Source organism: Nannobrachium achirus, assembly GCF_963921795.1.
Source record: "Nannobrachium achirus genome assembly, chromosome: 9".
Lineage (NCBI taxonomy): Eukaryota > Metazoa > Chordata > Actinopteri > Myctophiformes > Myctophidae > Nannobrachium > Nannobrachium achirus.
This window is the reverse complement of record NC_137818.1, coordinates 40,256,962-40,272,988: the sequence shown is the minus strand read 5'-3', so window position 1 is coordinate 40,272,988 and position 16,027 is coordinate 40,256,962.

The following is a 16,027-nucleotide window of genomic DNA, read 5'->3' as shown; positions in this document are numbered from 1 at the left end:
AGACAAACAAGCTCTGTGTAGGCAAATCATGCCTACACACTGCTGCTTAGGGAGTGTCTGTCTGCACTTGTTTCAGCTTAGATTCTTTTTGTCATCTGCAATGTTGTGTTTGTATTAATATTGGATGAAAGAATGCACCGTGGAACATCATAGTGGTGAATTATTGATGGCAGGTATGATGCTAAAACTCAATTGCAGTTGCTTTTGTTGACGCACCTATAAAGTTGCTGTGGAGTGAATGATGCTCTCTGTATCTTTGGATTTGTCCTGATTTGCTGATGGAGCCTGGCAGTTTCGTGACTTATATCAGTGGTTCTCAAACTTCTCCAAGGACCCTCAAATGAATATGCATTTGGCCGTGGACCCCCATCTGGACATATTTTGTTGCCGGGGACCCACACACATGTACAAGATTTTATTCAAATTCTTTAACTCACAATTTGTTTTAAGAATAACGTATTAAGGTTAAAGTAGTTAAACTGATTGTTTCAAGGACACCTGGGGGACCCAACTTTGAGAACCACTGACTTATGTTATTCGTGTCTGATCATTTTAACTCTTGAGGGTGTGAAAAGCTTTATTTGTTTTGTGTTACACCCTCAGAGTTAAACATTCTGAATGTGTTCTGTCCTTCGGGGCACATCACTGTCTCACTTCTGCACACTGACTCTAGTTCCTGCCCTCCATTTGTCTATTTGCCCTGGGATTCCACGTTCGCCTCTTAGCAACACACACACACACACACACACACGCACGCACGCACGCGCGCGCACACGCGCGCACACACACACACACACACACACACACACACACACACACACACACACACACACACACACCTTATCCCTCGGTCGTTTAAATGTCTTTGGCAGCAGATCGGTTCAAATTAGGCCAAGACCTGAGAAGGGAGGGGTGGGCTCTAAAGGAGAGGATGGAGAGACAGGGATAAGGAGGTAAAGAATTTGGGAAAATACTAGAGAGCAAAAGAGCAGATGATAATACTGGAGGGAGTTTTATCTAGAGGGGAACAGAGTGGGACAGAGAGAGAATCTGCTGAAAAGGAAGGAGAGGGAGAGAGAAACCCAGGCTTAGAGAGGAGGTGAGCAACACACACACACACACACACACACACACACACACACACACACACACACACACACACACACACACACACACACACACACACACACACACACACAAACACACACACACACACACACACACACACACACACACACACACACACACACAGGTACATACACAATGTGCTCTGTTCATTTTGGCCTTCAGTCTAATCAAAACCACCACATGAGAGATTATCTTTTGATCTCTGTACTACTTACAATCCCATAATGTAGTGCACATGATGTTGCAGGTGGACACCGTATTTAGTAGTAAGTTCTAGTAACACCAAATTTGCTCTAGTAAACGGCTCCGTTTCTCCTCTCTTTCTCTCCTCACCAAAAATAGCCTGTCTGTGAGCTTGTTGATAGGCTATTTTTGCAGGATGTTCACCCCAGACTTCATGTTAATTTGACCCACACTGACTGTACAGCGTTGAGAACCTCCCACCTGTTTCTTTGCACATTCCATCCTGGGAAACCCCAGAAATCGAACCGTTGCCTGAGATCCAAGGATATTCTTTTCCATCGCTACAGCAGTGAAAAATAATATCGTCCTTGTAGCCCAAGCTACGAGACACATCAAAATGCACGACGCAAAACCCCACTTTATTTTCTCAATTAGTTTTGGAAGATGGCCAGAGAGGCCATCAAACCGTCCAGAAGCATCAGTGTGTAACAAAAACAAGGGAATGAGCCAGCATACATTTCAGAAGCACTTAGGTCCGGTATACTTCGCCTGTGTGACAAATAGCTAAAACCTACAAAGTCACAGTATTTGACATTTTTGAACTTTTTTTTTCTTCTTTTTACATTTTTGAACTCTTTTTTTTCTTCAAATATTGTAATCTTGAACATCCTACCAGGATATGCCCAAAATAGGGACACCAGTCTTGAAAGTGCTTAAGTCAATCACTGTCCCATGAGAATGGTTGAGGGTACAGTTAGGAACCAGGCCAAGAGGTTGGAGTGGGAGAAGAGCAGGTCAGACTGGGTTCTGCTCAGAGGAAATGAGATTATTCTGATCTCTGTTCTCGCTCTCTCTCTCTCTCCGGCTCTGACTGTCTCTCTCTCTCTCTCTCTCTCTCTCTCTCTCTCTTACTGAGTATTTCTTGTCATATTTCCATTCATCCATCTCCATGCATCTCCCGCACACCCACTCCTTCCCCCGCTCGTCTGCCTTTGCTACCCTTTGACATTTGCTTCACCACTTTCTTTCCCCGCTTTTTCTCCCTCCTTCGTTTCCCTGTTTTTCTGTTTTCCCTCCGTGACAGAATAGGGTCTTTGTGTTGAGAAATGAGAGGAATCTCTGTCTCCTCACTCTGTCTCCTCTCCTCATTATGTTTCCTTTCCTCTCTGTCTCCTCTTATAAATTATGTCTCATCTCTCTACGACTCCTTTTCTCACTATACCGGTAACTCCATTCCCCCTTGCATGTAAACCACCGTTAATCCACTGGCAATGTTTCACTTTGGCATCATGTGGGAACATGCAGGTACTTTTCTTACCACTACCACTGATGTTTTATAGTCTTGTGCTGTTTACTTCCAAGTTCCGTCATCACGTTCAAAGGACACTGAGAAAACCCGATGACAGCACCTTGAGATAACATGTACATCTACATACGTTTTGAATGGCCATAGTGATTCAGAGGCTAGAGCCAGGTAATCAGATTGCCATAACTCTATTAAGAAAAGTGCTTCATAAAAAGATTATGCAGCCATAAAGTTTTACATGCACAGAACGTCAACAAAGTGAGTTTAACATGCTCTTAATTTCACTTTCCTTTCCTTTCCAAGAAATGGTAAGCGGCGCATTTATATACTGTAGTGTCTTTATCCAAAGTGCTCTACACTTTGCATTACATTCACCCACCGACGGTGGAGGAAATCATGCAAGGCGCCAACCATTGGGAGCAGTCAAGGGTTCAGTGTCTTTCTTGCTCAAGAACACTTTGACACTAAACAAGAGGGAGTCTGGGATCGAACCGGTAACCTTCCGATTCTCAAGCAGCTGCAGCGTATAGTTAATAATACTGTAGCCTATATGCCTGTAATTCAATGAATCTCACACTAACAGTAACATTGTTCTTGTGAAACAGTTTAGTAAACTATAACTATTTAGGCAACGCGCAAGGCATTGGCCAGTTTACACCAATGTTAGGACCGAGCAATATATTACCAATAAGAACAAAACTGCTTCACATTGTCATGAACTCACACCATGAACAATGTTTGTGTAAAGGACCTTACACAACAGTACCATGACAAATAAACAATCAAAACAATCAGCGAATATTCCATAAAATAGACTATTTGTTGATGCCTCATTCTTACAGATACAGGTTTCAAGGAAACAATTCTGTCACTTTATCATGAGTAATATTTGCGTTCTGTGTGTTTGTACTGTAGAAGATAATTTTCATGCATAGATAATCAATTACAGTGCAACTTTCACTTTTTTACTTGGTTTTACTCAGACACGCACCATTTGCCAGTGATATTGACTGCTTTCTGGGGAGCACTGCTATTCAAGCTTAAAGCTGCAAGGTTTCATTATTGGTACAGTACATCTTGTAAAAATATATTTTGTTATGGTTCCTCAAACATTGTTGCAACAATAATATAATAATAACGGTATACAACAATAAGCAAGGAAAATAGCCTAGAAAAAACCTGTACCTGTACAGTCATACAATGTGGGTACAAACACATAGGTAACTTTTCCATAAAATTGGGCAATGTGTGAATGAATATCCACTGCCTTTGCAATTTTTTTCATCCAGCAATATTATGGATTCCATGTGGGAATAGGGCCATCTCTTCTTTATTGTGTAGCCTCTCCTCACTGAGTCTCCTCTCCTGTCCATCTCTCCATCTTACTAAACCTTTTAAACCTTTCCCTGTGTGTGTGTGTGTGTGTGTGTGTGTGTGTGTGTGTGTGTGTGTGTGTGTGTGTGTGTGTGTGTGTGTGTGTGTGTGTGTGTGTGTGTGTGTGTGTGTGTGTGTGTGTGTGCGTGCGCGCGTGCACACACATGTGTCTACGTGCGTGTGTGTAGGGGGGGACATCCATTAGTCAGGATTAGGAAGTGTAGGAGGGTCTTAACAGCCCTTCTGTGTTTGGATTCTAATCTCTTCAGAAACAGCTAAGCTAATCTCAATGGCTTTAGTGCATATACACTGACGTACAGGCACGTGCACACATAGACATCAAAGGAGGCTTGAGCCCCTGCTCTTTTATCCATCTGTAAAAATGTGTCCTCTCCAGACCACAAATGCTGTTTTTACTATGGAGAAAGAAATGCAAATGCCCTCTTTCCATTTCATACCTGAAGGCAGCACTCAAGAGAATTGCCTTGTACAAACTCTCCAAAACCTGAATGCATGCATCTTATATTGAAAGAATTGTCCTCTGTGCAGAAATCATCGAAAATAGCCGACCTCCAAGCTCACAGCGCGTCGCAGCGCGACACTTTGTGAGCTTGGAGGTCTGCTATTTTCAATATTTTCACCAAAATGCCCTTTAGAAATTTCAGCCCTTGCCTCTCTAATATTCTCTGCACGTCCATGTGCACGCACGCATTCATGCACGCACACGCACGCACGCACGCATGCACGCACGCATGCACGCACACACACACACAGCCAGTTCTTTCTGCCATTACAGTAAGATTTCAAACATCATACAGTATGTTCCCCTTTTGAACAGCAGTCTCTGGAACACACACAGGAACACACACATTCAAATCCAGAGTTTTAATTTAGCTCTGAGAGTTGGACATTTGCACACCGAGTTAAATGAACACCCAGGATTTTACAGTGCTCACATATTTCTCACAGCAAATATGTGTCTGTACTGTGTTGTTTTGGACAGTGTGGTTGAGCTACAACAAGGGACCATTGATGAAAGCACCACAAACACAGAGAGCACTTTATCACTCGCATATCTGACCAACAATATCAACAGAAACTCAACTAACCACTGTCTCCTACAGCAGTGGTTCCCAAACTTGATGGTGTCCCCTTATATTAACTTTGACAGTGTACAAATGGAACCAAATGGACCCAAATGGACCCAATAGGGTCCATTTGGTTCCATTTGTACACTGTCAAAGTTACAGAATTGTAAGGGTCATTTTGGACCCCCATAAAGGAACCTAGAGAGTCCCTGAAATCCACTTTGAGAACCACTGTCCTATAGCGGTGATTCTCAACCTTTTCAATCTGAAAGACACCCGGTTTCATGTGCAGTAGGCCCCCATTTGACACCATTTACTGTAATTTAATTTTATCTCTGGGATCCCCATCGAGACCGTAAATCTAAAGGTGTAGGGCAGCAGTGGCTCAGCAGGTACAACCAGAGGTTCACGGTTCGATCCCCAGCCCCTGGCTGCATGTTAAAAATGTCCTTGAGCAAGACACTGAACCCCCAACCACCGATGAGCATTACTCAAAAACGAAACGATTACTTGTTCGTTTAGTACAAAGTACAAATCGCTTTATATATTACACAACTTTCTATTGAGATGTTCCATCATTTCACAATAATGTTGCACAATATTTGTTCTGTCATTTTTCAGGTTGGGATACCAATTTCATCCAATTAGGAGAGAGAACTCACATAGGATAAACAAGTGAAATTGGAAGTGATGGGACAAAACAATGAGCAGACACAAACTGGAACCAGAACAATGTCAAATTGAAGTTGATAAATGGGTTCTCTCTCCTGATGGCATGAAATTGTGTCCCACTTGAAAATGTATTTTATGTTAACCGGAGAACTGCAGTGACAGGGAGACCCCTGTTACTGAACAAACACACTAGAGTAATGATTACACGCAGATGATGGAGTTTTAACCAGCTTTTAAGCCCCTTATATTCTTTCCTCTTCTTTCTCAGACCCACATTTTCCTCTGTCCACTTTCATACCTCTGCCTCTGTCCCTGACTTGCTAATATCTCCCAAGGCTGACCAGCTGCTTCCATGTATTTATAGGATATTGATGTGTGTGTGTGTGTGTGTGTGTGTGTGTGTGTGTGTGTGTGTGTGTGTGTGTGTGTGTGTGTGTGTGTGTGTGTGTGTGTGTGTGTGTGTGTGTGTGTGTGTGTGTGTGTGTGTGTGTGTGTGTGTGTGTGTGTGTGTGTGCGTGCGTGCGTGCGTGCGTGCGTGCGTGCGTGCGTGCGTGCGTGCGTGCGTGCGTGCGTGCGTGCGTGCGTGCGTGTGCGTGTACGTGTGAATGTTTCCTCTGTGCTTTAAGAGGCACCAAAATTGGAGAAAGGGTAAAAAATGCAGATCTGGCACAAACCCCAGCTGCCTGTTTTAGCGCTATGTGGCCAGGGCCACCAGCAGACCAGCACGCTGTCAAACTGCGGAGAAGACGGTGGAAAACTTAGACAATAGCAAGAGAAGATCTGTGTGTGTGTGTGTGTGTGTGTGTGTGTGTGTGTGTGTGTGTGTGTGTGTGTGTGTGTGTGTGTGTGTGTGTATTTAAGAGAGGGTGAGAAAACGAGCGAGAGAGAAAGAGAGAGAGAGAAAGAGAGGGGGAGAGATAGAAAATGCAAAATAAACAGAGAAAGGCCAGGAGAACCAACGCAGTGTAAGAGAGAGAGAGAGAGAGGTGAAATGAGGAGATGCAGGGAGTGGCTCGGCACTGGAGAGAGACAGAGAGAAAGAGAGAGAGAGAGAGAGAGAGAGAGAGAGAGGGAGAGAGGGAGAGAGAGAAAGGGAGGTAGAGAGGTGTGGAGGGACGGAGTGGGGGATGGGATGGGAGAAGAGAAGGAGGGGAGGCGTGGGGGATGGGGGAGAGACATATTGCTGTGTGCTGCTGCTGCTGGAGTCAGGGGGTTACCATGGTGATGGGGGAAATACGGGAGGGGAGACAGAGAGACAGACTGCACCTCTCGCGCAGACGCACACACACACACACACACACACACACACACACACACACACACATACGCTCAATGCAAATGAACATTTAGCCGACTGAATTAAATAACGCGATAAGCATCGAATCTCCTTTTAAATTAAGCATTTCCTTCCTCTTCTTGGGGGGTGGGGGGGTGGCAGGGGGGGGGGGCGTTAGACTGGGAAAAATAGAATGGAAAGGAAGATGCTGCCGAGGGAAAGGTGGAGAGGAGAGAGAGAGAGGCACGAGAGTTGGAGGCGAGGATATGCGATCTCCCACCTGGGAGTGGTGTATCTGAGATAGAAGTTGTGGCTTTGGCTAGAGAGAGAGAGAGAGAGAGAGAGAGAGAGAGAGAGAGAGAGAGAGAGAGAGAGAGAGAGAGAGGGAGGGAGAGAGAGGGAGAGACAGTTGTAGACACCACCTCCAAGGATGTTGTGGAGGAAGGGAGAATGCATCCACTATCAGAGACAGATATATTAGCTTACCTCAATATTCACTAGACATTCGGTGCTCCTGGGCTAACAATGATACATTGAAACATTGTCTCTACTAGGGCTGGGACGATATGAAAATTTCATATCACGATTATTGTGACAAAAGAAATTTACGATATTATCGCGATAATCAACATCCATTATCCTGGGGCGGAACATTTGCCAAACAATAGCAGATCTACAAGCTCACAGATGTAGATCGGCTATTTTTTGGAAGACATTTGATAGAGAGTGGAAAAAAAGACTGTATCAAGTACATATATTATAAGTACCTTTTACCAATTATAGAGGGTTTAAGTGGCACCGGATATGGAGCTCGGCAAATAAAAGGTGAATTGATCCCAGTGCATCGGAGGACGATTTCACGATAAATTAAATCTCCACGATACGATTATCCTGAGTGTTTTTTATCACGATAAGCGATAATATTGCGTATCGTCGCATCCCTAGTCTCTACTAGCCCACGGGTGTGGCGAGGCCTCTTTCTGTCTGATCATTTCGGGAAAGTGTATTCAGCTATTTATAGACTAGAGCCTAGTGAGCGGCCCATGCATGAGCTCAATCTCATGAGCCAAGCCTCTTTGATATCAAGAGGCGGTGCTGCTGCCAGTGGGGTTTATGGAACGTGTAGCATTCGAGTGCTAGCTAAATTCTTCTGTGTGCCTTGAGAGTTTCCACAGCAAAAATCCTGAGTGGAAATTTAACTTGGAGAGTGTAAAAATGGATTTTGCAGTGCATGCTACCTTTGATGTGAGAGACTGCTGGAGTGCAGAAGAGAGTCTGAATCTTGTTCACTGACAGGCGAAGGTTACACATGAAAGCCTTCAGCTTCTCGGTCAAGTTGGAGGTTTAGGAAAGCTGGACAACCCGTGAGGATTTAGTGAGCTTGTCTGGGAGTACAGTACGTGTGTGTTTGTGGCGCACTGCTTACCCATACATGGGTGAGCATGAGTGAATAGTGTAGTGGTGTGGTTTGCATGTGTGTACATAATAGGAGTAGCTGCTGGATGCTGTTTTTTGCTCTGAGCCCTCACAATGCCATATTATGTACACATGCATGGGACCATAATTCAACAGCTCTGCCATTCTTCTAATCTATTGTGATCCTCAACAATGTATTGAGCCTCTTTGCAGAAACTATTTGCATGTCTTTGTAAAATATTGCCTATGATGTGTAATCATATGACATGTGCATCAAATATATAAAACATTGTATCCTGACAGAACCTCTTTGCATTGTTATTCGTGTATCTCATTTGGAGAATATTAGAATATATCTGTAAGAAAGATGAGAGGGAGACAGTCTAGGACACAAGAGGAGAGATTCGATCGTAGGACCGTGCCGTGGGGATTCAGTGTGGCTCCGGAGGAGGAAAGTGGCTTACCCCACTACAACATCAATAGGAATGTCTGCTTCTTACTGTCAACCGAGGAGAAGTGGTTGAGTCCATGTGTTCTCAGCAGGTATCGGAAGACAAGACAAAGGCCTTTTTTCCCTCTTTACTTTCCTTGCTTAACTTTGGCTTTCATCTGAACCAATCAATAAATATGAATAATAAATAGTACAGCTGCAGAAAGAGCTCCCTTGTGGAGAAGGGACATGGGATGGGACGATACGCGATATTATTGTTTATCGTGATAAAAAACACTCACGATAATCGTATCGTGGAGATTTAATTCATAGTGATATCGTCCTCCGTCATGCACTGGGATCAATTCGCCTTTTATTTGCTGAGCTCCGTATCCGGTACCACTTAAACACTCTATACAGGTAATTGGTAAAAGGTACTGTGTATGTACTTGATACAGTCTTTTTCACTCTCTATCAAATGTCTTTTCCAAAAAAATTGCCAATCTACAAGCAGTTGTGAGCTTGTAGATCTGCTATTTTTTGGCCCCAGGATAATGGATTTTGATTATCGCGATAATATTGCAAATCGCGAATTCTTTTGTGACAATAATCGTGATATGAAATGTTCCTATCGTCCCATCCCTAGAAGGGACGGGAGGAAATAGGGAGGAAGGGAAAGAAAGAAAAAGGAGAAGGACAGACAGAGAGAGAGAGAGAGAGGCTTTTTGCTGGTCAGCAGTGTTTAATGGTGTTGGTTAACTGGGCCCCTCAACGCGCTGGGGTGATACATGATCATGTCACATATTGATTGACACAGCAGTACGCAGCGCAACCGTCTGACTGTCGAAAACCCCTATTGTGTTACCATGGCCAAGGTCTAAAGGAGCTATCACACACCGGGCAAATCGCAAACAATGCCATTTTCATTTCAATCCAGGACATTTTAATGAAACCGATTCCATGTTTGTTAAATCAATACCTGCATATAAAGACGATGATGTCTTTGTGATTCACTTTTCTTCTCTGAAGCTACCCAGTAGACTACTCATCCTGGAATGCTCTGATTACTCCAGCATTCCATTTTTACTGAAACTCAGATTCATGATGATATTTCATATTTGAATTCATCCCATGAGGAAAAATGGCTGTTTGACCACAGTTTTTGGGGCCCTCCCCCTGTGTTGTGTTCTCCCCAGTGTTGGTTTTTGGTTTTGTGTGTGTGTGGGGTGGGGTGGGGCGTGGGGCGTGGGGGGGGGGGTTGATGTATGGTTATGGGGTCGTGTATATGCCCCACAGCAGTCTGTTACAGCGTAGTCTCTCACAGCTGATGCCACTCGCCCCTTCAACTGGGGTAATTTTGTTAGACCACACCCGGGGACCTGGGACCCGTGCCAGCGTGAGCTCTATTATTTATCCAGTCGCATACCGTCACTAATGACACATTTATATAGTCGTCGTGTGCGACTGCGCGGTTTCTCGTGTGCAGAGAGGCAAATCAGGAAACAAAACATTCAGTGATATTAGCTTTGTGTTTGTAATGGTGTGCATGCGTTTGTGTGTGTGTGTGTGTGTGTGTGTGTGTGTGTGTGTGTGTGTGTGTGTGTGTGTGTGTGTGTGTGTGTGTGTGTGTGTGTGTGCGTGCGTGCGTGCGTGCGTGCGTGCGTGCGTGCGTGCGTGCGTGCGTGCGTGCGTGTGTGTGTGTGTGTGTGCAGCATGTGCGCTGACAGGGGAAGGTTGAAGGGTAATCCAGAGGTGGCTAAACACTGTCACGCCAATAAGAGCTGATTTGAATGTGAATGGAGCTCTATGGTGCTGGGGCACCCGAGGAGGAATTGGCACCTCATTTGAATATTTTACTCGTTAGAGAAGGCCCACACAGAGGCAGGAATCTGGAGCTGTTACAGATAGAATTACTGACACACAGGTACACACAGACAAAACAACACAGACCCACTGACAGCGAGCCAGAATGACAGATGGACTTCACATGTAGGTTCAAAAAGAACATAGCTACAGAACTTTTGAGATTGATTGGATATACAGTATCAATACAATTTATGTCAAGTTCTGTTTAGGTTTATTAAACTGCTATCTACTATGTTTTCTTGTAATAGTCTACATGTCATTGTATGTGACAAATAACACCCGCTGGAGATAAGTTGGCTAACATAAAATATGGATATGTGACGATATATATGGCCCCAGGTGTGACGAATGGACAGATTGGCAGACAAAAGGTCAGGCTGAGAGACAAAAAGGAACAGATGCAGATTAACTGAAATATAAAGGAAAGGCTGACAACATGTAAAGGCCCACGCAGACGAAATGCGATATTGCATCAGATCAGATCTCGTGCCCGGGGGTTTATCGGTGTTCATTTCAAACGACAGCGATCCTCTGCCTTGAATTCGGGCCCGGTATATCCCGCTGTGCCAGTGAAATATCTGATACCTTTTCAATTGAGCCAGATATCCTGGATGACCACCCCTAGCGATCTCGGGCCAGAGTTGAGTGGGGAAAAAGTTTAATTTTATTTTTTCTGGCAGTTGATTGAATAAAGAAACAAGGCTCCAGCCTCCACGGAAAGACAAAGTGGCAGCGGTTCTCAAACTATGTGTCCCGACCCAACTTGGGGTCGCAGAAGGTGCCATGGGCTCGCACATTGCCGACCATACTACTGTGTATAACGTGTATTTGCCCTTCAACTATAACATATATATTGTTTTTTATGAGACAAGCATTGTAATTAGGCTATGCTCCCAAATCCATTTTATTACCTTCTGTTCGCATATTCAATGAGTCCCGCAGTGCAACACCAAACAAAACAAGAAAAAAGAAACTGCGTTTGAAATTGCCTACTTTCCAGTATGATTTCAGTTACTTTACATTCCGTCCGTCTTTCAGGAGATTCTCTAGTCTCTCCATCCCCGCACTCTTCTGGAATGGTGCAGATTGTGGGCAACTCCAATATTTGTATTTACATTATAATAAATATTGGCGTTGTGGATTCTGTGTTTCTCGAACATTTCAAGGTCTCCCCCTTCAACTCTTTACAGTGTAGGCCTACAAAATAGCCTACTATTGCAATGTGCATCAAATGACAGCTCCGTCGCGCGCTGGTCATCAACTGCTTTTTTTTTCCTTTTCTTTTTTTGCGCAGCCTCTCTACAAGGCACGCATGGTGCTTTCATCAGTGCTGCCAATTAAATATTATAAAACGGCGAAATTAAACAAATATATTCGCTATAAGAGTCTCTCTCTCTCTCTCTCTCTCTCTCTCTCTCTCTCTCTCTCTCTCTCTCTCTCTCCCCCTCTCTCTCTCCCTCTCTCTCTGTCTGTGACATATTTGTAGCTATAATGCAGTATTGATACTTTTACTTAAGTAAAGAATGGGAGTACTTTTTCCATCACTGCTCAAATTAACTGTTCATCAGCGTGAATGCTTTCAGGTGTGTATCTGATCAATAGGAAATTGCCCATTACATTCTGAATGACATCAAAGCGACATGTTGTGATGTGAGCGTCTTGTGAGCATGCGAGAGAGTTTGAACTTGAACGATGTAGTGCGCTACAAACTAGGTCAGATCAATAATTAGCGCATCAGTTCCAGCTGGTGGTCGCTGCAACAGCTGACTGGAGTAAAACAAATTTTCAAAAAGTTTGTCTGCATGACTAGGTAGCCTATTAAGTCAGATATTGCATCTGAAAGGGGCAGTGGTTCTCAAACTACATGGTTCCCGAGCCAACGTGGGATCGCGGAAGGTCCCATGGGCTTTGCCGACCAATATAAATAAATAATGAATATATTGTTGTAACCAAAATGGGTCATTCCAGAATTGGAGGACATTTTACCTCTCCATTAAAAATGTGAACTACCTCTCCATAATAGTGTATAAAGAAGGTAGCTAGTACAGGTAGTGACAACATACTGTACTGTAGACAAGTGCAGTGGTTCTCAACCTGTGGATCGGGAGCTTAATGATGGAGATGGTAACCAAATGGACCCTATATTAATCTTCTTGAGGGCAGGAAATGGGTTGTGATTTTATAATATTAAAATGACGAAATTAAACAAATATATTCGCTATCTAACGTCAGTTTAATTGCCATTTGTTTAATGTTTTGACAATGAGGGTGTCCCAGGTGATTCCCAGCTTTAATGATGGAGATGGTAACCAAATGGACCCTATTAATCTTCTTGAGGGCGTAAAATGAAACCGCCGTATGGCTACATTTGGTTTCATAATTCATAATCATGCATGTTGAAATATTAGCGCTCACGACATTTTGATCTTGTGTTGTATGTCTTCCATTTCCGACAAGCAAGCAAGCGAGACATCTGGCTCTGCATGACTCCTAGATATTAAGTTAACTATAAAAATAAGAACAGATATTGCATCTGTGATAAAAGTTTAAAGTGGAAAGGATCCCAGCGCGCGTCTCGCTCCTCTGGTAGCCGGTGTAAATTGTATAGCCTACCTTTTACGCATAGTTAAGAAGGGCATAATAATGCAGTCGTCCAGTATGATTTCATTCACTATAGGCCTACATATTTTAAAAGATTACAGTCTCCATCACTGCCACTCTTCTGGAATGTTGCGGTTTGTACGCAAACTTTCGCAGTGTGCAATGAGAGTGTCGCATCTCCAATATCATTGATTTAATAAAATCCATTGCCTCATCCAAGCCTTCAATCAACTGTCCAAAAAGGAACATTTACCTGTAGGGTTCACTTGGTTCCATACACTGTCAAGTTGCAGAGAACAGATCTGTTATTTTGGGAACATTAACCATGCTGCGCATTTTGATGACCAAATAATCCTGTGTGCACTGTAATATTACGTGGGAATGATATTTGAACAATAGCCTAAATTGCGTGGTGTTAATGAGTTGTACAACACCAAACAGAACAAGAAAAAAGACCACACGTAGTAAAAAAGAAGAAAAAAAATCCCAAGGAATGTATGTCTCTCTGACTTTGAGTATGATGACATTATATGAATAATAATGTGGCATATAGCATCAACCAGCATTTTAACGGCAACCAGCCAGACATTAAACAGACATGAGCTTAATCAGCTAATAGCAATTATGAATGTCCAAACCTCGCCGTTGTGTGCGTGCAGTCGCAGAAAAAAAAAAGTTTAACCCTCTCGCTTTTTTTTTACTGTCCCACCACCTCATCCAAGCATATAGAATAGGGACAGGCCTAGGTTCCTCAATATCATTTAGCTGGGGACCCCCTGGAACTCCCCAAGGACTGGCGGTCCTCTTTGAGGACCAATGAACAAACTGACAGCACGAGAGACGCAATGACGTGCCCGCAGCCCGCGCGTAAAAGTAAAAAAAAAATAAAGGAATGCAATGGAATGTCTCTTGAGTATTACATTATATGAATAATGTGGCATAGTAGCATCAACCACCATTTTAACCAGCAACCAGCCAGACATTACACAGACATGAGCATAGGCTATGTCTATATAGCAAGATAGAGCAGAAGAGAACTTCAACTCCGCCAAATGACTGCGCAGAAGGAAAAAAAAGAACGCTATAGGCTATAACGTTTTTGAACAAGTGATTACAACATTTTAGGGAGAAAGTAGGCTAAAGTAAAAAGTAAGTAGGTAATAATAATAATAAAAGTGTAGGCTATTCTATTGTGAGGTGTACACTCTGCGCAGCCTAAAAAAAAGGGAAGAGCTGGCTTCATATAATCTGAAGCAATCCCGTGGGCTCATTCAGACGACATTAATTGTAAAGGATTCCTACCCGATGACCCGACAATATCAAGCTTTTTTGATATTATCGTGAGCGCTCCCGACGAGTCCCGATGTCATAAAAAACTAATTAACATAATCCGTTCGTGTCGGGGTACCGTTCAGAGTGAAGACCGATTCCGGGGCCGACCGAACGATTTTCCCGGGGATCATCCCGACAATCGGCCCCGGGGGAATCGGCCCCGGGATCGGCCCAGTGTGCACGGGGCTTAACAGGATACAGGATAGGTGCATTAGGGACATCTGGGCACCTCGATGTAATTGTAAACTAGGCTATTTTGTCCAAAAAGTAATTTGTAGCAGTTGTAGTAGAAATATTAGACCTTGATTGTCGAAATGTTTAAGGATTTTCTAATCATGTAATACTTAACTTTACTTAGTTACAAGCATTTTCATCTTTTAACATTTGGGACAAAATTGCCAATTTAACACCTTCCTTGGTGTCAACTTATCCTCCTGTTACCCTTGTAACATGTTCTTTTTTTTTTCACTTAAATTTTTTTATTTGACAAGTATAAAGTTAAAGGACATTAAACAAACAATTAACACACATATATCAAACACAAAACAAAAGAAATAAAATAGAAATAAATTAACAACATATAGGGCTGCCGAACATCATATAATGGTAGAAAGAGGTCTAGGTGTTCTTTACTGTTCTGCTGTAGAAATATATTGTGAGTTATAGTAGCACATTTCTTATAAAGATAAGCAAGGTACATTAAAAGAAAAGGTAAAAAAGAAAAAGAAAGCAGTACGATCAGAACAAAACGAGATATTGTTTTGCCTTTTTTCTTCCTTCCATTTTTTTCATGAAATATAAAAATTACGACAAATATTAAAATAAAACCAATGGTATGTAGGTACATTGCAAAAAGAAAATAGAAATATAAGTACAGATAAATAACAAAAATAGAACAGAGTAGACCCTTTTTGTCTATCCTCCTAAGTCTATCTTTTTCCATGTATAATAAATCAGAATTATGTATTGTACTAAAGTGTTCTATTGGTAAGGTATGAATCAGAACAGCTAATTGTGTATGCATTCGCTTGAATGTCATGGGCCAATCATCTTTCTATGGTCAACCATAAGTAATCTTTGAGTAAGAGCAATATTCCTTATTCCTCCTGATTTTCTTGTCTTATCCACTTCTCCCATTTGGCCTCGAAGGCATCCCTTTTCATCCTCAAGTTAGCAGTCATCCTTTCCATTTCAAAAATCTCAGACATTATTTGGAACCATTCTGTTATACTGGGTGGTTCCGCTCCCTTGTAACATGTTCATTTAAACTCTTAAGCCCTATATAATTCTTGTGAGCTTGTAAATGGCTATTATCACTTTTTTGGAAAATGTTATTGTTCTTTTATTGCCTATAA